Here is a 24,387-nt window from a genome sequence, read left to right as displayed (position 1 = left end):
CGGTTTTGTGAACCCACCCAGCTGCACAAGACATAAAAATCCTTCCTCTTTCATATCATGGTATGGGGGGGGGGCCCACATCCAAGATGGATACATCATGTTTGCCGTCACCAATATTCACGGAGATTGATATCAAATATGATATTTCTATGACGTTCAGAAGCTCAGAACCCATTTCCTAGGTTTCTTGTGGTTTCCCAGTTATGAAAGATACACCATCATAACTGGAAAAAGGTGAGTATCCCAAAAATGTGGTCCATGTGTTTGTGACAGTCATGTGCATTATAAAACTCGACATTAAAAGTTTGTTCAGTTACACAATAGGATTTTGGAGGGGAAATCCAGTGTAGACCAGTATGCTTGCTCTTGGCTGGGGTTTATGGCAGTTATAAAAATTCCTAGTTTGGGGGAAGCAAGAGTAGAGTTCTATGGAGGTCCCTTCCAAGTGAACAGGGGGCGGAGATTTAAGACATTTCTGGCTGTCCTTTCAACATTTTGAAAACTAGGACAAAAATACATTTTGCCTGATAGTCACACAGAGGATATTTCCTGTGGAAGAATCTGCCATGTAGTTGACTCTCCTAACTTGGAAATAAAGACAAGTAATACTGCGGCAAAGTTTTATACACTAAGTTGTAACCCTGTGTCTAGAAATAGTGACCCTAGTAAAGCCTCTAAGGCAGCCTGCGCACGTTGCGTTTTTGTTGCTTTTTTGTGCAGATTTGTCACAAAACATGAAGGGTTTCCTGATGCCAGCAAAGTGAATGAAAATCCTGAAGTCTGATTGCTTATTTGTGACTTGCAGATTTCACCCATTTAATGATTTGTGAAAAATCTGAACCAAAAATGCATTTAAAAAGTGAGGCAAAAACACGCCTTTTTGCCCCTGCGTTTTTCTTGCAAAGAGATGCAGAAATGGTGCGGAAATTTCTGCACCAAATACTTAATGTGTCCACATAGCCTTAGGCTACTTTCACATTGCATTCTGTGTCCCAGTCGGGGCATATGCCGAAATCCCCTGCACAATTGGGACGTATGAGCTGACGAGGGCCATAGACTGCAATGATGATGGCAGAGCGAACGTGCGCTCTGCCATTCACAACGCCTACAGTAGACGGACATTCAGATGTAGGCTACTGATTGTCCGCCTCTCATTTTGGGGGATTTCTGGCGTATGCTCCGGCGGAGACACAGAAAGCAATGTGAAAGCACCCTTAGTGTTCCCACTGTAAGTTGGCTGTTGGACACATAGTGGATGGGAGATAAACCTGGAATAATGCTTTAGTATATATAGGGTAAAGGGGATTAATCAGCCATAACAAGTTGATTGTGAGCAGCTGAAGAGTTGGGAGAGATGGCTGCTCCAACTCTGGGTGTAGTTCACTTTGTAAATTGAGACTTGTTTGTCTCACAGATGTCTGTGTGTATGGAGGTGTGCAGATCTCCTGGATTGAGTGCCTTTGCTAAAGGACTAAGAAGCTGGACTCTAACCCAGGCGGGCTAACCAGCACTATTATATGGACTTGTTACTTTATGCTGGACAAAGGCTGTATTTAAGTTTTCCTGTGATGTGGGTTATGAGGACCGAAATAAACCAACTGGACATTGAATAGAAATTGTTCATGTGATACCTCATATCGCTCCCAAAGTAAGTAGCATTGTTACACCTCACAGTAAGGTCTGCTCTGATGACCACTTCCACTAGAGTTGTTACTTTTTTCCCAAAAAATACCAGCAAAAGTAAAAAAAAGTGGTGTACTTCAGAGGTCAGCCTCAACAGGAAGTGTGTTTTCATAGTTAGATATGGACTCATTCATTGCTAGCAGACCATTTACATGATACCAGGGAAAAATAGTGATATTCATTCCTGACATCCTATATCTTAAATGTCAAACCCAAGGATGGTCATGGAAACTAATATTACTTAACTATAATGGGGCCGTTTGGTTTCAATTAGGGTGTGCAGCATTTGGCGGATACCCCGCCACGCTAACCTCTCTTCATACTGTGCCCCATTTCACGCTATGTCCTCCTGTTGTCCTCTCCAAATTGTATCCCCTCCTCACATTTTTCTCCTACACAGTATAATGGTCACCACAGCCGCGAACACAGTATAATATCCACAACAGTCCCCAATATACACTATGATTTCCATCACAGCCCCCCCTGCAGTATGATGTCAAGCACAGCCCTCATTACATAGTATGATGGTCCCCACAGCACCCCATACAGTATTATGTCCCCCCAGTCACCGATACAATATAATTGCCCCACACACAGTATATTATTTTTATTTATTTATATAGCACCATTGATTCCATGGTGCTGTACATGATAAGGTGTTACATACAAAATACAGATATCACTTACAGTAACAAATAAACAATGGTAGACAGGTACAGAGGGAAGAGGACCCTGCCCTTGCGGGCTTACATTCTACAGGATCATGGGGAAGGAGACAGTAGGTGGGAGGTTGCAGCAGCTCCTGGGTTGGTGAGGCGCAGGTCCGGTGTTGGTAAGGCAGCAGCTCCCGAGGAGGCAGCGGGGTCATGGAAGGCTTTAGGCTTTCATGTTCCGTCTGAAGGATCCAAGTGTGGTGGATAGCCGGACATCATGGGGCACAGAATTCCAGAGGATGGGTGATATTCGGGAGAAGTCTTGGAGGCTATTGGGTGAGGAACGAATAAGTTTGGAGGAGAGAAGGAGGTCTTGGGAGGAACAGAGATTACGTGAGGGAAAATATCGGGAGATTAGTTCAGAGATGTACGGAGGAGAAAGGTTATGGATGGCTTTGTAGGTCAATGTTAGTAGTTTGAACTGGGGTAGATCTGAGTGTCATCAGCATATAGGTGATACTGGAATCCATGGTAACTTATGAGTTGTCCCAGGCCAAGGGTATAGATGGAGAAGAGTAGGGGTCCTAGGACATAGCCTTGAGGGACTCCAACAGAGAGAGGGCGGGATGAGGAGGTAGTGTGGGAGTGAGAGACGCTAAATGGGCGGTTGGAAAGGTATGAGGAGATGCAGGATAGGGCAAGGTCTTTGACGCCACAGGAAGAGAGGATCTGTAGTAGGAGGTAGAGGTCAACTGTGTCAAAGGCAGAGGACACAGGAGGAGTATAGAAAATTGTCTGTTAGCTTTGGCTGTAAGTCATTAGTAATTTTGGTCAGGGCAGTTTCAGTGAAATGATGGGGACGGTAACCAGATTGTAGGTTGTCGAAGAGCAAGTTAGATGAGAGATGGGAGGAAAGTTTAGCGTGAACATGTTGCTCAAGGAGTTTGGCAGCAAAGGGGAGCAGCGATATGGGGCGATAGCTTGACACAGCAATCGGGTCGAGGGATGGTTTTTTGAGGATAGGTGTGATTGTGTTTAAAAGCAGAAGGGAAGGCACCAGAGGTTAGTGATAGGTTGAAGAGGTGGGTTAGGACCGGGATAAGTGTGGTAGTGAGGTTGGGGAGGAGGTGGGATGGGATGGGGTCGAGTGCACAAGTGGTGAGGTGTGATTTGGAGAGGAGGCCAGTAAGCTCTCCTTCAGTGGTGTTGGAGAGGGAGGTTATAGGGGAAGGGCATTGGTCTGGTATACAAAGGGGTTGTGGTGATTGAACAATAAAGACTTGCCTTGTTTGTTCGATCTTATTTTTGAAGTGTGTGGCAAAGTCCCCAGCAGAGATGAGGAGGGTTGGAGGGGGCGGAGGAGGGACTTAAAAGTGTTGAATAACTGTTTGGGATTGTAGGATAAGGAAGATACAGAGTTGTGAAGTAGGCCTGTTTAGCAGTGTGAGGGCTCATTTGAAAGTGAGTGTTGCTTGTTTGAATGCAGTCAAGTCATCATGTGAATGTGTTTTCGTCCAATGCCGCTCCGCAACCCTGGACACTTGCCGAAGCTTTTTATTGAGGTTATTGTGCCAGGGTTGTCTATTGATTTATTGCACTCTGCCATGCACAAGAGGGGCAACTGCATCAATAGCTGATGTGAGAGTAGCATTGTAGAAGGCAGTGGCGCTGTCTGTGTCATGGAGTGAAGACATGGATGTCAGTGGTAGAATAGAGTCAGAGAGTGTGTGAGTGTCTAGATGTGTAAGGTTTCTGTGGGGGTGTGCTAGTTGCTGGACATGGGTGACAGGAGAGGACAGGGATGAAAAAGTGAGTAGATGGTGGTTAGATAGGGTGAGAGGGGAGGTTGTGAAGTTAGATAGGGAGCAGAGATGGGTGAAGATAAGGTCTGATGTATGTCCGTCTGTGTGGGTGGCTGACGAGGACCACTGAGTAAGTCCAAAAGATGAAGTAAGTGACAGGAGTTTGGAGGCTGCTGACTGGTGGGTGTCAATGGGGATGTTGAAGTCACCCATGATGATGGTGGGGATGTCAGCAGAGAAAAAGTGAAGAAGCCAGGTGGAGAATTGGTCAATAAATGCAGTGACCGGGCCCGGAGGTCGGTATATGACGGCCACTTGGAGGTTGGAGGCAGAGTAGATGCGGACAGAGTGGACTTCAAAAGAAGGAAGAAAAAGGGATGGTAGAGGTGGGATTGGGTTAAAGGTGCAGTTGTTAGACAGAAGACCCACTCCTCCACCATGTCTGTTGCCAGGGCGAGGAGTGTGGGTGAAGTGGAGGCCGCCATAACACAGCGCAGCAGTGTCAGAGAGTGTCAGCCATGTTTCAGTGAGGTCCAGGAAGGAGAAATTGCGGGAGGTAAAGAGGTCGTGAATCACATGGAGCTTATTGCAGAAGAGCGGGCATTCCAGAGTGCTCCAGAGAGAGGGAGCAGGGAGGTGGGCATCAGGAGGACAGGTTTTAGGTAGCAGAGGTTGCGTTAGTTAATTTTTGGTTTGGAGCGATAGGATGGGGAATAAGTGGGAAGTGGCAGCTGTGGGGGTCCAGGATTAGGGGATATGTCGCCAGCAGTCAGGAGAAGCAGAGAGATGGAGAGCAGGTGGGAGAAGGAGAGTCGTCGGCTTGTTTTGTGTTTTAGTAGGATAGATCTGAGGTTGAGGAGTAGGTCGGCAGATGAGGTCAGGTGGGGAGGTAAGAGGGACAGAGAGATAATTATTTGGTTAGAGGGAGCTGGGGTTTGGGGATAGCGAAGGAGAGTGAGGATTAAAAACTGTAAGAGCATATGTTAGCTTAGTGAAAGGATAAGAGTAGGTTCAAAGAAAAGCTGTGAAAATGTGATAAGCAGTGCTTACTGTTTACTTCTGGTCTCTTCTGGTTTATTCTTGGTATATTCCATTAGTAATAATACACTTATTGCCGATACACTTGCTGCAGATCATCAGACCACGGTCATCAGACCTATCTGTGCACATTTATATATCTATGATTAGACCAGGTGTGAGCAGAGGGGAAGAGCCAGGGATCAGAGAATCACGGCCCCCCAATATAAAGTATAATATCCACAACAGCCCCCAACATACACTATAATGTCCATCACAGCCCCCAGTGCAGTATGACGTCTACCACAGCCCCCCGTTATATAGTATTATGCCCCCCAGTCACCGATACAGTATAATGGCCCCACTGCCCTTCTTGTAATGTTCCCACAGCCAGCCAATCTTGAAATGTCCCCCAAGGCATTAGGTATAATAGTCTCCATATATTAGGAAAATAATAGAATAAAAATTTAAAAAAAGCTTACACTCACTTAATCCAGGCTCCCTGTCCAGAGCAGCTCCGTCTCCTCTTCCATCTGGTACAGCAGTGGGCGCTGGACGGCAGAAAGGAGTGAGCGGTGTCACCTGTGTGCCTGCACCCCAGCCATCACTCTGCTGAATGCCTGCAGTCGGAGATGGGAGGCCGTAGGCATTCAGCAATGTCTGTTTTTTTTTTTTCTCTGAAATGCTCCTACCTCGGGTAGGCAGGATAAAGCGCCATAGGCAGGTGCCTACACTTCGTCCCGGCCTTGCCCACAGCAACCCCACAGTGCCACCCACACAATATGATGCCCTCTACACATTATGATGCCCCCACAGTGGCTTCTACACTGGATCCCATTAGAGTATTTTACCACACACACACAGTATGTTGCCCTCACAGTGACCACCTCCCAGAATGGTGCCTCTACACCCTATCCTAAGAGAGCACTGGCTAAATAAAAAATACTCTCACCTGGTTCCCTCAATGAGCTGCTCCACTCTGCGTAAGAGGGGCCGTGTAGTGACGTCATCACATTGCCGCCATGTAGTGACGTTATTACACGGCCGCCGTCTAGTGATGTCATCACGCTGCCGCCGTGTACGGTCATCATCACGCTGCCGCCGTGTACTGTCATCATCATGCTGCCGCCGTCAGGGCTCATCGTCCCCCCATCTTGAAGTCGGGACGCACCCTCAACTTTTTGGGACAATGGGACAGCTTCCAAAATTAGAGAGTGTCCCCCAGGATTGGGGATGTCCGATGTCATTTGCTGTGAAACTCGAGGCTGACTCTCATTTGCACTGATGCCGGTCTGCTGCATTAAGTGGCGCTTTGTGACGTTGGCATTTTTGTTTTTTCAAAAACATAAAATATTGGTGGCACAGGAGAATTAAGATTTCTCAGCCAATCAGAAACAGGAATTATTTTGTCCAGTCCCCTTCATTGGCATATCACACAATACCATATTCTATTAGTGAGGCTGAGTGCACACCAAGCAGTACCGCACCCAGCCCCCTGCAGTAATACCGCACACTCAGCCCCTGCAGTAATACCGCACACACAGCCCCCTGCAGTACCGCACACACAGGCCCCTGCAGTACCGCACACCCAGCCACCTGCAGTAATAAAGCACACACAGCCCCCTGCAGCACCGCACACACAGCCCCCTGCAGTAATGCCGCACACCCAGCCCCCTGCAGTAATACAGCACACCCAGTCCCCTGCAGCACCACACACACAGCCCCCTGCAGCACCGCACAACCAGCTCCCTGCAGTAATACCGCACACCATGCCACCTGCAGTACCGCACACACAACTCCCTGCAGGACCAAACACACAGACCCCTGCAGTAAAACCGCACACAGCCTCCTGCAGTAATACCGCACACACAGCCTCCTGCAGTAATACCGCACACACAGCCCCCTGCAGTAATACTGCACACCCAGCACCCTGCAGCACCGCACACACAGCTCCCTGCATTAAATACCGAGCACACAGCCCCCTGCAGTAATATCGCACACCCAGCCCCTGCAGTACCACCGCACACCCAGCCCCCTGCAGCACCGCACACACAGCCCCCTGCAGTAATACAGCACACACAGCCCCCTGCAGCACTGCACACACAGCCCCTGCAGCACCGCACACACAGCCTCCTGCAGCACCGCACACACAGCCCCCTGCAGCACCGCACTCACAGCCCCCTGCAGCACCGCACACACAGCCCCCTGCAGTAATACAGCACACACAGCCCCCTGCAGCACTGCACACACAGCCCCTGCAGCACCGCACACACAGCCTCCTGCAGCACCGCACACACAGCCCCCTGCAGCACCGCACTCACAGCCCCCTGCAGCACCGCACACACAGCCCCCTGCAGTAATACAGCACACACAGCCCCCTGCAGCACTGCACACACAGCCCCTGCAGCACCGCACACACAGCCTCCTGCAGCACCGCACACACAGCCCCCTGCAGCACCGCACACACAGCCCCCTGCAGCACCGCACACACAGCCCCCTGCAGCACCGCACACAAAGCCCCTGCAGCACTGCATACCCAGCCCCCTGCAGCACCGCACACCCAGCCCCCTGCAGTAATACCGCACACACAGCCCCCTGCAGTAATATCGCACACACAGCCCCCTGCAGTAATACCGCACACACGGCCCCCTGCAGCAGCACCGCACACACAGCCCCCTGCAGCACCGCACACACAGCCCCCTGCAGCACCGCACACACAGCCCCCTGCAGTAATTCCGCACACCCAGCCCCCTGCAGTAATTCCACACACCCAGCCCCCTGCAGCACCGCACACACAGCCCCCTGCAGTAATTCCACACACCCAGCCCCCTGCAGTAATACCGCACACACAGCCCCCTGCAGTAATACCGCACACACAGCCCCCTGCAGTAATATCGCACACACGGCCCCCTGCAGTAATACCGCACACACGGCCCCCTGAAGTAATACCGCACACACAGCCCCCTGCAGCACCGCACACACAGCCCCCTGCAGCACTGCACACACAGCCCCCTGCAGCACTGCACACCCAGCCCCCTGCAGCACCGCACACACAGCCCCCTGCAGCACCGCACACACAGCCCCCTGCAGCACCGCACACACAGCCCCCTGCAGCACTGCACACACAGCCCCCTGCAGTAATACTGCACACACAGCCCCCTGCAGCACTGCACACACAGCCCCCAGCAGTAATACCGCACACCCAGCCCCCTGCAGTAATTCCGCACACCCAGCCCCCTGCAGTAATACCGCACACCCTGCCAGGGCCGGCTCCAGGTTTTTGTGGGCCCTGGGCGAAAGAGTCTCAGATGGCCCCTTTAACACATACCATGATTCATGATGCACAGATACCGCAGAGAAAGATTATATATATATATATATATATATATATATATATATATATATATATATATATATATATATATATATATATATATATATATACATATACAGTACAGACCAAAAGTTTGGACACACCTTCTCATTTTAAAGATTTTTCTGTATTTTCATGACTATGAAAATTGTACATTCACACTGAAGGCATCAAAACTATGAATTAACACATGTGGAATTATATACTTAACAAAAAAGTATGAAACAACTGAAAATATGTCTTATATTCTAAGTTCTTCAAAGTAGTCACCTTTTGCTTTGATGACTGCTTTGCACACTCTTGGCATTCTCTTGATGAACTTCAAGAGCTAGTCACCGGAAATGGTTTTCACTTAGAATCATAGAATGGTAAAGTTGGAAGGGACCTCCTGGGTCATCTGGTCCAACCCCCTGCTCAAAGCAGGATTCACTAGATCATCTCAGACAGATGTCTGTCCAGCCTCTGTTTGAAGACGTCCATTGAAGGGGAACTCACCACCTCTCGTGGCAGCCTGTTCCACTCATTAATCACCCTAACTGTCAAAAAGTTTTTTCTAATATCTAATTTGTGTCTCCTCCCATTTAGTTTCATCCCATTGCTTCTAGTCTTTCCTTGTGCAAATGAGAATAAAGATGATCCTTCTACAATGTGACAGCCCTTGACATATTTGTAGACAGCTATTAAGTCTCCTCTCAGTCTTCTTTTTTGCAAGCTAAACATTCCCAAATCCTGCAACCGTTCCTCATAGGACATGGTTTGCAGACCAGTCACCATTCTGGTAGCTCTTCTCTGAACTTGCTCCAGTTTGTCTATGTCTTTTTTAAAATGTGGTGCCCAAAACCACTTCACAGGTGTGCCCTGTCAGGTTTAATAAGTGGGATTTCTTGCCTTATAAATGGGGTTGGGACCATCAGTTGTGTTGTGCAGAAGTCTGGTGGATACACAGCTGATAGTCCTACTGAATAGACTGTTAGAATTTGTATTATGGCAAGAAAAAAGCAGCTAAGTAAAGAAAAACGAGTGGCCATCATTACTTTAAGAGATGAAGGTCAGTCAGTCGGAAAAATTGGGAAAACTCTGAAAGTGTCCCCAAGTGCAGTTGCAAAAACCATCAAGCACTACAAAGAAACTGTCTCACATGAGGACCGCCCCAGGAAAGGAAGACCAAGAGTCCCCTCTGCTTCTGAGGATAAGTTTATCCGAGTCACCAGCCTCAGAAATCGCAGGTTAACAGCAGCTCAGATTAGAGACCAGGTCAATGCCACACAGAGTTCTAGCAGCAGACACATCTCTACAACAACTGTTAAGAGGAGACTTTGTGCAGCAGGCCTTCATGGTAAAATAGCTGCTAGGAAACCACTGCTAAGGACAGGCAACAAGCAGAAGAGACTTGTTTGGGCTAAAGAACACAAGGAATGGACATTAGACCAGTGGAAATCTGTGCTTTGGTCTGATGAGTCCAAATTTGAGATCTTTGGTTTCAACCACCGTGTGTTTGTGCGACGCAGAAAAGGTGAACGGATGGACTCTACATGCCTGGTTCCCACCATGAAGCATGGAGGAGGAGGTGTGATGGTGTGGGGGTGCTTTGCTTGTGACACTGTTGGGGATTTATTCTAAATCGAAGGCATACTGAACCAGCATGGCTACCACAGCATCTTGCAGCGGCATGCTATTCCATCCGATTTCACTTCTTACATTACATGAGCGATATTTATAGTAAATTCTACAAAAGCTCAGAAACCAGTTAATCCTTGCAGCGCACAGTGCAGACCGGACAGTATAGTCCTCCATACAGTATTATGGGCCCCATATAACGCTCCATGCAGAATACTGGCCCCCATATAATGCTCCATACAGAATACTGGCCCTCATATAACGCTCCATACAGAATACTGGCCCCCATATAATGCTCCATACAGAATACTAGCCCTCATATAACGCTCCATACAGGATACTGGCCCCCATATAGCGCTACATGCAGGCTGTTCCCCCCTTCACCTAATGCCCCATGCAGGCTGTCCCCCCGACACACACAATGCCCCATGCAGGATGTCACTTCCCTCCCCCACATAATGCCCCATGCAGGATGTCACTACCCCCCATATAATGCCCCATGCAGGCTGTCCCCCCCACACACACATAATGCCCCATGAAGGCTGCCACCCCCCCCCCCCACATAATACCCCATGCAGCAGCCACACATAGATACGCAAACGGCACACCATTAAGTATAGCCCTCCAGTCCCCTCCTATAGCAGCTGCAGAGCAGACAGACTAGGCATGCCTAGGAGGGGACCGGAGGGCTATACTTAATGGTGTGCCGTGTGCGTATCTATGTGTGGCTGCACTGGCCGGTCCCTTCTTCTGGCACGGTCTGACCATGACCCACTGGTGCCATTCCATTTCCACTATGTGGAGACTGTCACTGGGTAAATTACTGCCATTGCTCCTCCTGTCAGCACACTGCAGTATAAACAGGAAGCCCTGTCTGTGAGAAATGGCAGAGAAGGAATGGAACGGGTAGGGATGTTGGTGATGGTGGGTCAGAGTCAGACCATTAAGTATAGCCCTCCAGTCCCCTCCTATAGCAGCTGCAGAGCAGCCAGGCACCATCATGCGGCATGCCTACCTCTGTCCTGCCTGCTGCCCCTTCCTTCTCTGCTATTCCACACAGTCAGACAGGATTTCCTAAGATACTGCACAGTGCTGTGCTTAGTAGTAGTGTGTGCGCTGCTGTGCTTAGTAGTAGTGTGTGTGCTGCTGTGCTTAGTAGTAGTGTGTGCGCTGCTGTGCTTAGTAGTAGTGTGTGCGCTGCTGTGCTTAGTAGTAGTGTGTGCGCTGCTGTGCTTAGTAGTAGTGTGTGCGCTGCTGTGCTTAGTAGTAGTGTGTGCGCTGCTGTGCTTAGTAGTAGTGTGTGCGCTGCTGTGCTTAGTAGTAGTGTGTGCGCTGCTGTGCTTAGTAGTAGTGTGTGCGCTGCTGTGCTTAGTAGTAGTGTGTGCGCTGCTGTGCTTAGTAGTAGTGTGTGCGCTGCTGTGCTTAGTAGTAGTGTGTGCGCTGCTGTGCTTAGTAGTAGTGTGTGCGCTGCTGTGCTTAGTAGTAGTGTGTGCGCTGCTGTGCTTAGTAGTAGTGTGTGCGCTGCTGTGCTTAGTAGTAGTGTGTGCGCTGCTGTGCTTAGTAGTAGTGTGTGCGCTGCTGTGCTTAGTAGTAGTGTGTGCGCTGCTGTGCTTAGTAGTAGTGTGTGCGCTGCTGTGCTTAGTAGTAGTGTGTGCGCTGCTGTGCTTAGTAGTAGTGTGTGCGCTGCTGTGCTTAGTAGTAGTGTGTGCGCTGCTGTGCTTAGTAGTAGTGTGTGCGCTGCTGTGCTTAGTAGTAGTGTGTGCGCTGCTGTGCTTAGTAGTAGTGTGTGCGCTGCTGTGCTTAGTAGTAGTGTGTGCGCTGCTGAGCTTAGTAGTAGTGTGTGCGCTGCTGAGCTTAGTAGTAGTGTGTGCGCTGCTGAGCTTAGTAGTAGTGTGTGCGCTGCTGTGCTTAGTAGTAGTGTGTGCGCTGCTGTGCTTAGTAGTAGTGTGTGCGCTGCTGTGCTTAGTAGTAGTGTGTGCGCTGCTGTGCTTAGTAGTAGTGTGTGTGCTGCTGTGCTGAGGTGACTTAGATAGATATATACAGTAGTATAGTCAAGTTATGTCTTTCTATTTATATAATTATAGATACATGATGATGCATGTGACTATCACTGTGACATCATGTATCTATAGATAGAAAGACATTGATAAGAGTAAGACGTGCCCAGAAAAAGTTACCGGCGGTCGGTGGCTTGTGTGCTGGCTGTGGCTGTGGCTGGCTCTTGGTTTCCGAGGAGCACGAGCTCGGAGGAGGGACCCAGTCAGAAGGCAGCGCAGCTGCGGTAAGAATAGATGGTGCACAGCACTGCCACCATCTGGCTGGATGTCTGCAGCGCTGAGCACTCAATAGCCGGAGGAGAGAGGAAGCTAAGGATGCATCTGCCTGCCGGCGGTAACCCAGGACGCGGCGGGCAACGCTCACATAGCAACCGAGGTGAGTGCGGGCTCCCCGCTGTCCAGAAGAAGATCTGCCGGCCGGCAGTAACCAAGGACGCTGAAGGCAGTAAAGCAGCGCCGCTCAAACACATGACACATAGCGATAGATTAGCAAGCAACCCAGATGAGTGGGCCCACCTTTCTGTCCAGGGCCCTGGCACTTGCCCGGGTGCGCCGGGTGGTGACGCCGGCCCTGCACCCTGCCCCCTGCAGCACCGCACACACAGCTCCCTACAGTAATACCGCACACACAGCCCCCTGCAGTAATACCGCACACTCTGCCCCCTGCAGCACCGCACACCCAGCCCCCTGCAGTAATACCGCACACACAGCCCCCTGCAGTAATACCGCATACCCAGCCCCCTGCAGCACCGCACACCCAGTCCCCTGCAGTAATACCGCATACCCAGCCCCCTGCAGTAATGCCACACACCCAGCACCCTGCAGTAACACCGCACACCCAGCCCCCTGCAGTAATACGGCACACACAGCCCCCTGCAGTAATACCGCACTCCCAGCACCCTGCAGTAGTACCGCACACCCAGCCCCCTGCAGTAATACCGCACACTCTGCCCCCTGCAGCACCGCACACACAGCCCCCTGCAGTAATACCGCATACCCAGCCCCCTGCAGTAATACCGCATACCCAGCCCCCTGCAGTAATACCGCATACCCAGCCCCCTGCAGTAATACCGCATACCCAGCCCCCTGCAGTAATACCACACACCCAGCACCCTGCAGTAATACCGCACACCCAGCCCCCTGCAGTAATACGGCACACACAGCCCCCTGCAGTAATACCGCACTCCCAGCACCCTGCAGTAATACCGCACTCCCAGCACCCTGCAGTAGTACCGCACACCCAGCCCCCTGCAGTAATACCGCACACTCTGCCCCCTGCAGCACCGCACACACAGCTCCCTGCAGTAATACCGCATACCCAGCCCCCTGCAGCACCGCACACCCAGCCCCCTGCAGTAATACCGCACACCCAGCACCCTGCAGTAATACCGCACACCCTGCCCCCTGCAGCACAGCACACACATCCCCCTGCAGCACAGCACACACATCCCCCTGCAGTAATACCGCATACCCAGCCCCCTGCAGTAATACCACACACCCAGCACCCTGCAGTAATACCGCACACCCAGCCCCCTGCAGCACCGCACACCCAGCTTCCTGCAGTAATACGGCACACACAGCCCCCTGCAGTAATACCGCACTCCCAGCACCCTGCAGTAGTACCGCACACCCAGCCCCCTGCAGTAATATCGCACACCCAGCCCCCTGCAGTAATACCGCACACACAGCCCCCTGCAGTAATACCGCACACAAGGCCCCCTGCAGCAATACCGCACACAAGGCCCCCTGCAGCACTGCACACACAGCCCCGTGCAGCACCGCACACACAGCCCCCTGCAGCACCGCACACACAGCCCCCTGCAGCACCGCACACACAGCCCACTGCAGCACCGCACACACAGCCCCCTGCAGTAATACCGCACACCCAGCCCCCTGCAGTAATTCCGCACACCCAGCCCCCTGCAGTAATTCCGCAAACACTGCCCCCTGCAGCACCGCACACACTGCCCCCTGCAGCACCGCACACACAGCACAGCCCCCTGCAGCACCGCACACACAGCCCCGTGCAGTAATACCGCACACCCAGCACCCTGCAGTACCGCACACCCAGCCCCCTCCAGTAATACCGCACATACAGCCCCCTGCAGCACCGCACACCCAGCACCCTACAGTAATACCGCACACACAGCCCCCTGCAGTAATACCGCATACCCAGCCCCCTGCAGCACCGCACACCCAGCGCCCTGCAGTAATACCGCACACCCTGCCCCCTGCAGCACCGCACACACAGCCCCCTGCAGCACCGCACACACAGCCCCCTGCAGTAATACCGCACACACAGCCCCCTGCAGCACCGCACACACAGCCCCCTGCAGCACCGCACACCCAGCCCCCTGCAGTACCACACACCCAGCCCCCTGCAGTACAGCACACCCAGCCCCCTGCAGCACCGCACACACAGCTCCCTGCAGTAATACCGCACACCCTGCCCCCTGCAGCACCGCACACCCTGCCCCCTGCAGCACCGCACACACAGCTCCCTGCAGTAATACCGCACACCCTGCCCCCTGCAGCACCGCACACACAGCCCCCTGCAGTACTGCACACCCAGCCCCTGCAGTAATACCGCACACTCTGCCCCCTGCAGCATCGCACACACAGCCCCCTGCAGCACCGCACACACAGCCCCCTGCAGCACCGCACACACAGCCCCCTGCAGTAATACCGGACACCCAGCCCCCTGCAGTAATACAGCACACCCAGCCCCCTGCAGTACCGCACACCCAGCCCCCTGCAGTAATACCGCACACTCTGCCCCCTGCAGCACAGCACACACAGCCCCCTGCAGCACCGCACACACAGCCCCCTGCAGTAATACCACACACCCTGCCCCCTGCAGCACCGCACACACAGCCCCCTGCAGCACCGCACACCCAGCCCCCTGCAGTACCGCACACCCAGCCCCCTTCAGTAATACCGCACACTCTGCCCCCTGCAGCACCGCACACACAGCCCCCTGCAGCACCGCACACACAGCCCCCTGCAGCACAGCACACACAGCCCCCTGCAGTAATACCACACACCCTGCCCCCTGCAGCACCGCACACACAGCCCCCTGCAGTAATACCGCACACCCTGCCCCCTGCAGCACTGCACACACAGCCCCCTGCAGTAATACCGCACACCCAGCACCCTGCAGTAATACCGCACAACCAGCCCCCCTGCAGTAATACCGCACACCCAGCAACTTGCAGTAATACCGCACACCCAGCCCCCTGCAGTAATACCGCACACCCAGCCCCCTGCAGTAATACCGCACACACAGCCCCCTGCAGTAATAAAGCACTCACAGCCCCCTGCAGTACCGCACACACAGCCCCCTGCAGTAATACCGCACACACAGCCCCCCTGCAGCACCGCACACCCAGCCCCCTGCAGCACCGCACACACAGCCCCCTGCAGTAATACCGCACATCCTGCCCCCTGCAGCACCGCACACACAGCTCCCTGCAGTAATACCGCACACCCTGCCCCCTGCAGCACCGCACACCCTGCCCCCTGCAGCACCGCACACACAGCTCCCTGCAGTAATACCGCACACCCTGCCCCCTGCAGCACCGCACACACAGCCCCCTGCAGTACTGCACACCCAGCCCCCTGCAGTAATACCGCACACTCTGCCCCCTGAAGCACCGCACACACAGCCCCCTGCAGCACCGCACACACAGCCCCCTGCAGCACTGCACACACAGCCCCCTGCAGTAATACCGGACACCCAGCCCCCTGCAGTAATACAGCACACCCAGCCCCCTGCAGTACCGCACACCCAGCCCCCTGCAGTAATACCGCACACTCTGCCCCCTGCAGCACCGCACACACAGCCCCTTGCAGCACCGCACACACAGCCCCCTGCAGAAATACCACACACCTGCCCCCTGCAGCACCGCACACACAGCCCCCTGCAGTAATATTGCACACCCTGCCCCCTGCAGCACTGCACACACAGCCCCCTGCAGTAATACCGCACACCCAGCACCCTGCAGTAATACCGCACAACCAGCCCCCCTGCAGTAATACCGCACACCCAGCACCCTGCAGTAATACCGCACACCCAGCCCCCTGCAGTAATACCGCACACCCAGCCCCCTGCAGTAATACCGCACACCCAGCCCCCTGCAGTAATAAAGCACTCACAGCCCCCTGCAGTAATAAAGCACTCACAGCCCCCTGCAGTACCGCACACACAGCCCCCTGCAGTAATACCGCACACACAGCCCCCCTGCAGTACCGCACACCCAGCCCCCTGCAGTAAAACCGCACACAGCCCCCTGCAGTAATACCGCACACTCAGCCCCCTGCAGTAATACCGCACACACAGCCCCCTGCAGTAATACCGCACACACAGCCCCCTGCAGTAATACCGCACACACAGCCCCCTGTATAACCGCACACACAGCCCCCTGCAGTAATACCGCACACACAGCCCCCTGCAGTACCGCACACACAGCTCCCTGCAGTAATACCGCATACCAAGCCCCCTGCAGCACCGCACACCCAGCCCCCTGCAGTAATACCGCACACCCAGCACCCTGCAGTAATACCGCACACCCTGCCCCCTGCAGCACCGCACACACAGCCCCCTGCAGTAATACCGCATACCAAGCCCCCTGCAGCACCGCACACCCAGCCCCCTGCAGTAATACCGCATAGTCAGCCCCCTGCAGTAATACCACACACCCAGCCCCCTGCAGCACCGCACACCCAGCCCCCTGCAGAAATACGGCACACACAGCCCCCCGCAGTAATACGGCACACACAGCCCCCTGCAGCACTGCACACACAGCCCCCTGCAGCACTGCACACACAGCCCCCTGCAATAATACCGCACTTAGCCCCCTGCAGCACTGCACACACAGCCTCCTTCAGTAATACTGCACACCCAGCCTCCTGCAGTACCGCACACCCTGCCCCCTGCAGTAATACCGCACAACCATCCCCCTGCAGTACCGCACACCCAGCCCCCTGCAGTAATACCGCACACCCAGCCCCCTGCAGTAATACCGCACACCCATCCCCCTGCAGTAATACCGCACACACAGCCCCCTGCAGTAATACCGCACACACAGCGCCCTGCAGTAATACCGCACACACAGCCCCATGCAGTAATACCGCACACACAGCCCCCTGCAGTAATACCGCACACCCTGCCCCCTGCAGCACCGCACACCCAGCCCCCTGCAGTACCACACACCCAGCCCCCTGCAGTACAGCACACCCAGCCCCCTGCAGCACCGCACACACAGCTCCCTGCAGTAATACCGCACACCCTGCCCCCTGAAGCACCGCACACCCTGCCCCCTGCAGCACCGCACACACAGCTCCCTGCAGTAATACCGCACACCCTGCCCCCTGCAGCACCGCACACACAGCCCCCTGCAGTACTGCACACCCAGCCCCTGCAGTAATACCGCACACTCTGCCCCCTGCAGCACGGCACACACAGCCCCCTGCAGCACCGCACACACAGCCCCCTGCAGCACTGCACACACAGCCCCCTGCAGTAATACCGGACACCCAGCCCCCTGCAGTAATACAGCACACCCAGCCCCCTGCAGTACCGCACACCCAGCCACCTGCAGTAATACCGCACACTCTGCCCCCTGCAGCACAGTACACACAGCCCCCTGCAGCACCGCACACACAGCCCCCTGCAGCACCGCAAACACAGCCCCCTGCAGTAATACCACACACCCTGCCCCCTGCAGCACCGCACACACAGCCCCCTGCAGTAATACCGCACACCCAGCACCCTGCAGTAATACCGCACAACCAGCCCCCCTGCAGTAATACCGCACACCCAGCACCCTGCAGTAATACCGCACACCCAGCCCCCTGCAGTAATACCGCACACCCAGCCCCCTGCAGTAATACCGCACACACAGCCCCCTGCAGTAATAAAGCACTCACAGCCCCCTGCAGTACCGCACACAAAGTCCCCCTGCAGCACCGCACACACAGCTCCCTGCAGTAATACCGCACACCCTGCCCCCTGCAGCACCGCACACCCTGCCCCCTGCAGCACCGCACACACAGCTCCCTGCAGTAATACCGCACACCCTGCCCCCTGCAGCACCGCACACACAGCCCCCTGCAGTACTGCACACCCAGCCCCCTGCAGTAATACCGCACACTCTGCCCCCTGCAACACCGCACACAGAAACCCCTGCAACACGGCACACACAGCCCCCTGCAGCACTGCACACACAGCCCCCTGCAGTAATACCGGACACCCAGCCCCCTGCAGTAATACAGCACACCCAGCCCCCTGCAGTACCGCACACCCAGCCCCCTGCAGTAATACCGCACACTCTGCCCCCTGCAGCACCGCACACACAGCCCCCTGCAGCACCGCACACACAGCCCCCTGCAGCACCGCACACACAGCCCCCTGCAGTAATACCACACACCCTGCCCCCTGCAGCACCGCACACACAGCCCCCTGCAGTAATATCGCACCCCCTGCAGCACCGCACACTCTGCCCCCTGCAGTAATACCGCACACACAGCCCCCTGCAGTAATACCGCACACCCAGCACCCTGCAGTAATACCGCACAACCAGCCCCCCTGCAGTAATACCGCACACACAGCCCCCTGCAGTACCGCACACACAGCTCCCTGCAGTAATACTGCATACCAAGCACCCTGCAGCACCGCACACCCAGCCCCCTGCAGTAATACCGCACACCCAGCACCCTGCAGTAATACCGCACACCCTGCCCCCTGCAGCACCGCACACACAGCCTCCTGCAGTAATACCGCATACCCAGCCCCCTGCAGCACCGCACACCCAGCCCCCTGCAGTAATACCGCATAGTCAGCCCCCTGCAGTAATACCGCATAGTCAGCCCCCTGCAGTAATACCACACACCCAGCCCCCTGCAGCACCGCACACCCAGCCCCCTGAAGTAATACGGCACACACAGCCCCCCGCAGTAATACGGCACACACAGCCCCCTGCAGCACTGCACACACAGCCCCCTGCAGCACTGCACACACAGCCCCCTGCAATAATACCGCACTTAGCCCCCTGCAGCACTGCACACACAGCCTCCTTCAGTAATACTGCACACCCAGCCTCCTGCAGTACCGCACACCCTGCCCCCTGCAGTAATACCGCACAACCATCCCCCTGCAGTACCGCACACCCAGCCCCCTGCAGTAATACCGCACACCCAGCCCCCTGCAGTAATACCGCACACCCAGCCCCCTGCAGTAATACCGCACACCCATCCCCCTGCAGTAATACCGCACACACAGCCCCCTGCAGTAATACCGCACACACAGCCCCCTGCAGTAATACCGCACACACAGCCCCATGCAGTAATACCGCACACACAGCCCCATGCAGTAATACCGCACACACAGCCCCCTGCAGTAATACCGCACACCCTGCCCCCTGCAGCACCGCACACCCAGCCCCCTGCAGTACCACACACCCAGCCCCCTGCAGTACAGCACACCCAGCCCCCTGCAGCACCGCACACACAGCTCCCTGCAGTAATACCGCACACCCTGCCCCCTGCAGCACCGCACACCCTGCCCCCTGCAGCACCGCACACCCTGCCCTCTGCAGCACCGCACACACAGCTCCCTGCAGTAATACCGCACACCCTGCCCCCTGCAGCACCGCACACACAGCCCCCTGCAGTACTGCACACCCAGCCCCTGCAGTAATACCGCACACTCTGCCCCCTGCAGCACGGCACACACAGCCCCCTGCAGCACCGCACACACAGCCCCCTGCAGCACTGCACACACAGCCCCCTGCAGTAATACCGGACACCCAGCCCCCTGCAGTAATACAGCACACCCAGCCCCCTGCAGTACCGCACACCCAGCCCCCTGCAGTACCGCACACCCAGCCCCCTGCAGTAATACCGCACACTCTGCCCCCTGCAGCACAGCACACACAGCCCCCTGCAGCACCGCACACACAGCCCCCTGCAGCACCGCACACACAGCCCCCTGCAGTAATACCACACACCCTGCCCCCTGCAGCACCGCACACACAGCCCCCTGCAGTAATGCCGCACACCCAGCACCCTGCAGTAATACCGCACAACCAGCCCCCCTGCAGTAATACCGCACACCCAGCACCCTGCAGTAATACCGCACACCCAGCCCCCTGCAGTAATACCGCACACCCAGCCCCCTGCAGTAATACCGCACACACAGCCCCCTGCAGTAATAAAGCACTCACAGCCCCCTGCAGTACCGCACACACAGCCCCCTGCAGTAATACCGCACACACAGTCCCCCTGCACCGCACACACAGCTCCCTGCAGTAATACCGCACACCCTGCCCCCTGCAGCACCGCACACACAGCTCCCTGCAGTAATCCCGCACACCCTGCCTCCTGCAGCACCGCACACACAGCCCCCTGCAGTACTGCACACCCAGCCCCCTGCAGTAATACCGCACACTCTGCCCCCTGCAACACCGCACACACAAACCCCTGCAGCACGGCACACACAGCCCCCTGCAGCACTGCACACACAGCCCCCTGCAGTAATACCGGACACCCAGCCCCCTGCAGTAATACAGCACACCCAGCCCCCTGCAGTACTGCACACCCAGCCCCCTGCAGTAATACCGCACACTCTGCCCCCTGCAGCACCGCACACACAGCCCCCTGCAGCACCGCACACACAGCCCCCTGCAGTAATACCACACACCCTGCCCCCTGCAGCACCGCACACACAGCCCCCTGCAGTAATATCGCACACCCTGCCCCCTGCAGCACCGCACACTCTGCCCCCTGCAGTAATACCGCACACACAGCCCCCTGCAGTAATACCGCACACCCAGCACCCTGCAGTAATACCGCACAACCAGCCCCCCTGCAGTAATACCGCACACCCAGCACCCTGCAGTAATACCGCACACCCAGCCCCCTGCAGTAATACCGCACACCCATACCCCCTGCAGTACCGCACACACAGCCCCCTGCAGTAGTAAAGCACTCACAGCCCCCTGCAGTACCGAACACACAGCCCCCTGCAGTAATACCGCACACACAGCCCCCCTGCAGTACCGCACACCCAGCCCCCCTGCAGTAAAACCGCACACACAGCCCCCTGCAGTAAAACCGCACACACAGCCCCCTGCAGTAATACCGCACACACAGCCCCCTGCAGTAATACCGAACACACAGCCCCCTGTAGAACCGCACACACAGCCCCCTGCAGTAATACCGCACACACAGCCCCCTGCAGTACCGCACACACAGCTCCCTGCAGTAATACCGCATACCAAGCCCCATGCAGCACCGCACACCCAGCCCCCTGCAGTAATACCGCATAGCCAGCCCCCTGCAGTAATACCACACACCCAGCCCCCTGCAGCACCGCACACCCAGCCCCCTGCAGTAATACGGCACACACAGCCCCCTGCAGTAATACGGCACACACAGCCCCCTGCAGTAATACGGCACACACAGCCCCCTGCAGTAATACGGCACACACAGCCCCCTGCAGCACTGCACACACAGCCCCCTGCAGTAATACCGCACACCCAGCCTCCTGCAGTACCGCACACCCAGCCCCCTGCAGTAATGCTGCACACCCAGCCCCCTGCAGTAATACAGCACACCCAGCCCCCTGCAGCACTGCACACACAGCCCCCTGCAGCACCGCACACACAGCCCCCTGCAGCACTGCACACACAGCCCCCTGCAGCACTGCACACACAGCCCCCTGCAATAATACCGCACTTAGCCCCCTGCAGCACTGCACACACAGCCTCCTTCAGTAATACTGCACACCCAGCCTCCTGCAGTACCGCACACCCTGCCCCCTGCAGTAATACCGCACAACCCCCTGCAATAATACCGCACTTAGCCCCCTACAGCACTGCACACACAGCCTCCTTCAGTAATACCGCACACTCAGCCTCCTGCAGTACCGCACACCCATCCCCCTGCAGTAATACCGCACACACAGCCCCCTGCAGTAATACCGCACACACAGCCCCCTGCAGTAATACCGCACACACAGCCCCCTGCAGCAAAACCGCACACACAGCCCCCTGCAGTAATACCGCACACCCAGCCCGCTGCAGCACCGCACACACAGCCTCCTGCAGTAATAACGCACACACAGCGGTATTACTGCAGGGGGCTGGGTGTGCGGTACTGCAGGAGGCTGGGTGTGCGGTATTACTGAAGGAGGCTGTGTGTGCATTGCTGCAGGGGGCTAAGTGCGGTATTATTGCAGGGGGCTGTGTGTGCAGTGCTGCAGGGGGCTGTGTGTGCGGTGCTGCAGGGGGCTGTGTGTGCGGTGCTGCAGGGGGCTGTGTGTGCGGTCCTGCAGGGGGCTGGGTGTGCGGTGCTGCAGGGGGCTGGGTGTGCGGTATTACTGCAGGGGGCTGTGTGGCGGGAATTACTGCAGGAGGCTGTGTGCGGTTTTACTGCAGGGGTCTGTGTGTACGGTCCTGCAGGGAGTTGTGTGTGCGGTACTACTGCAGGGAGCTAGGTGTGCGGTGGTACTGCAGCGGGCTGGGTGTGCGATATTACTGCAGGGGGCTGTGTGCTCGGTATTAATGCAGGGGGCTGTGTGTGCGGTGCTGCAGGGGGCTGTGTATGCGGAATTACTGCAGGGGGCTGTGTGTGCGGTATTACTGCAGGAGGCTGTGTGTGCGGTATTACTGCAGGAGGCTGTGTGCGGTTTTACTGCAGGGGTCTGTGTGTACGGTCCTGCAGAGAGTTGTGTGTGCGGTACTGCAGGGGGCAGGGTGTGCGGTATTACTGCACACAGCTCCCTGCAGCAGTGCACACACAGCCCCCTGCAATAATACAGCACTTAGCCCCCTACAGCACTGCACACACAGCCTCCTTCAGTAATACCGCACACCCAGCCTCCTGCAGTACCGCACACCCAGCCCCCTGCAGTAATACCACACACCCAGACCCCTGCAGTAATACCGCACACAGCCCCCTGCAGTAATAACGCACACACAGCCTCCTGCAGTAATACTGCACACACAGCCCCCTGCAGCAAAACCGCACACAGCCCCCTGCAGTAATAACGCACACACAGCCTCCTGCAGTAATACTGCACACACAGCCCCCAGCAGTAATACTGCACACACAGCCCCCAGCAGTAATACTGCACACACAGCCCCCAGCAGTAATACTGCACACACAGCCCCCTGCAGCACCGCACACACAGCCCCCTGCAGTAATATCGCAGACCCAGCCCCCTGCAGTAATTCCGCACACCCAGCCCCCTGCAGTAATTCCACACACCCTGCCCCCTGCAGCACCGCACACACAGCTCCCTGCAGTAATACCGCACACACACACCCCTGCAGCACTGCACACACAGCCCCCTGCAGTAATACCGCATACCCAGCCCCCTGCAGCACCGCACACCCAGCCCCCTGCAGTAATACCGCACACCCTGCCCCCTGCAGAACCGCACACACAGCCCCCTGCAGTAATACCGCACACCCTGCCCCCTGCAGCACCGCACACCTAGCCCCCTGCAGTACCGCACACCCAGCCCCCTGCAGCACCGCACACCCAGACCCCTGCAGTAATACCGCACACCTTGCCCCCTGCAGCACCGCATACTCTGCCCCCTGCAGCACCGCACACACAGCTCCCTGCAGTAATACCGCACACACAGCCCCCTGCAGTAATACCGCACACACAGCCCCCTGCAGTAATACCGCACACTCTGCCCCCTGCAGCACCGCACACACAGCCCCCTGCAGCACCGCACACCCAGCCCCCTGCAGTAATACCGCACACCCAGCCCCCTGCAGTAATACCGCACACCCAGCCCCCTGCAGTAATACCGCACACCCAGCCCCCTGCAGTACCGCACACCCAGCCCCCTGCAGTAATACCGCACACCCAGCCCCCTGCAGTACCGCACACCCAGCCCCCTGCAGTAATACCGCACACTCTGCCCCCTGCAGTAATACTGCACACCCTGCCCCCTGCAGCACCGCACACACAGCCCCCTGCAGTAATACCGCACACCCTGCCCCCTGCAACACCGCACACACAGCCCCCTGCAGCACCGCACACACAGCCCCCTGCAGCACTGAACACACAGCCCCCTGCAGCACCGCACACAGAGCTCCCTGCAGTAATACCGCACACTCTGCCCCCTGCAGTAATACCGCACACCCTGCCCCCTACAGCACCGCACACAC

The sequence above is a fragment of the Phyllobates terribilis genome, unplaced genomic scaffold (genome assembly GCF_046119375.1).
Source record: "Phyllobates terribilis strain yellow unplaced genomic scaffold, ASM4611937v1 Scaffold_11__3_contigs__length_659146591, whole genome shotgun sequence".
Taxonomy (NCBI): Eukaryota; Metazoa; Chordata; class Amphibia; order Anura; family Dendrobatidae; genus Phyllobates; species Phyllobates terribilis.
This window is presented reverse-complemented; position numbering follows the sequence as displayed.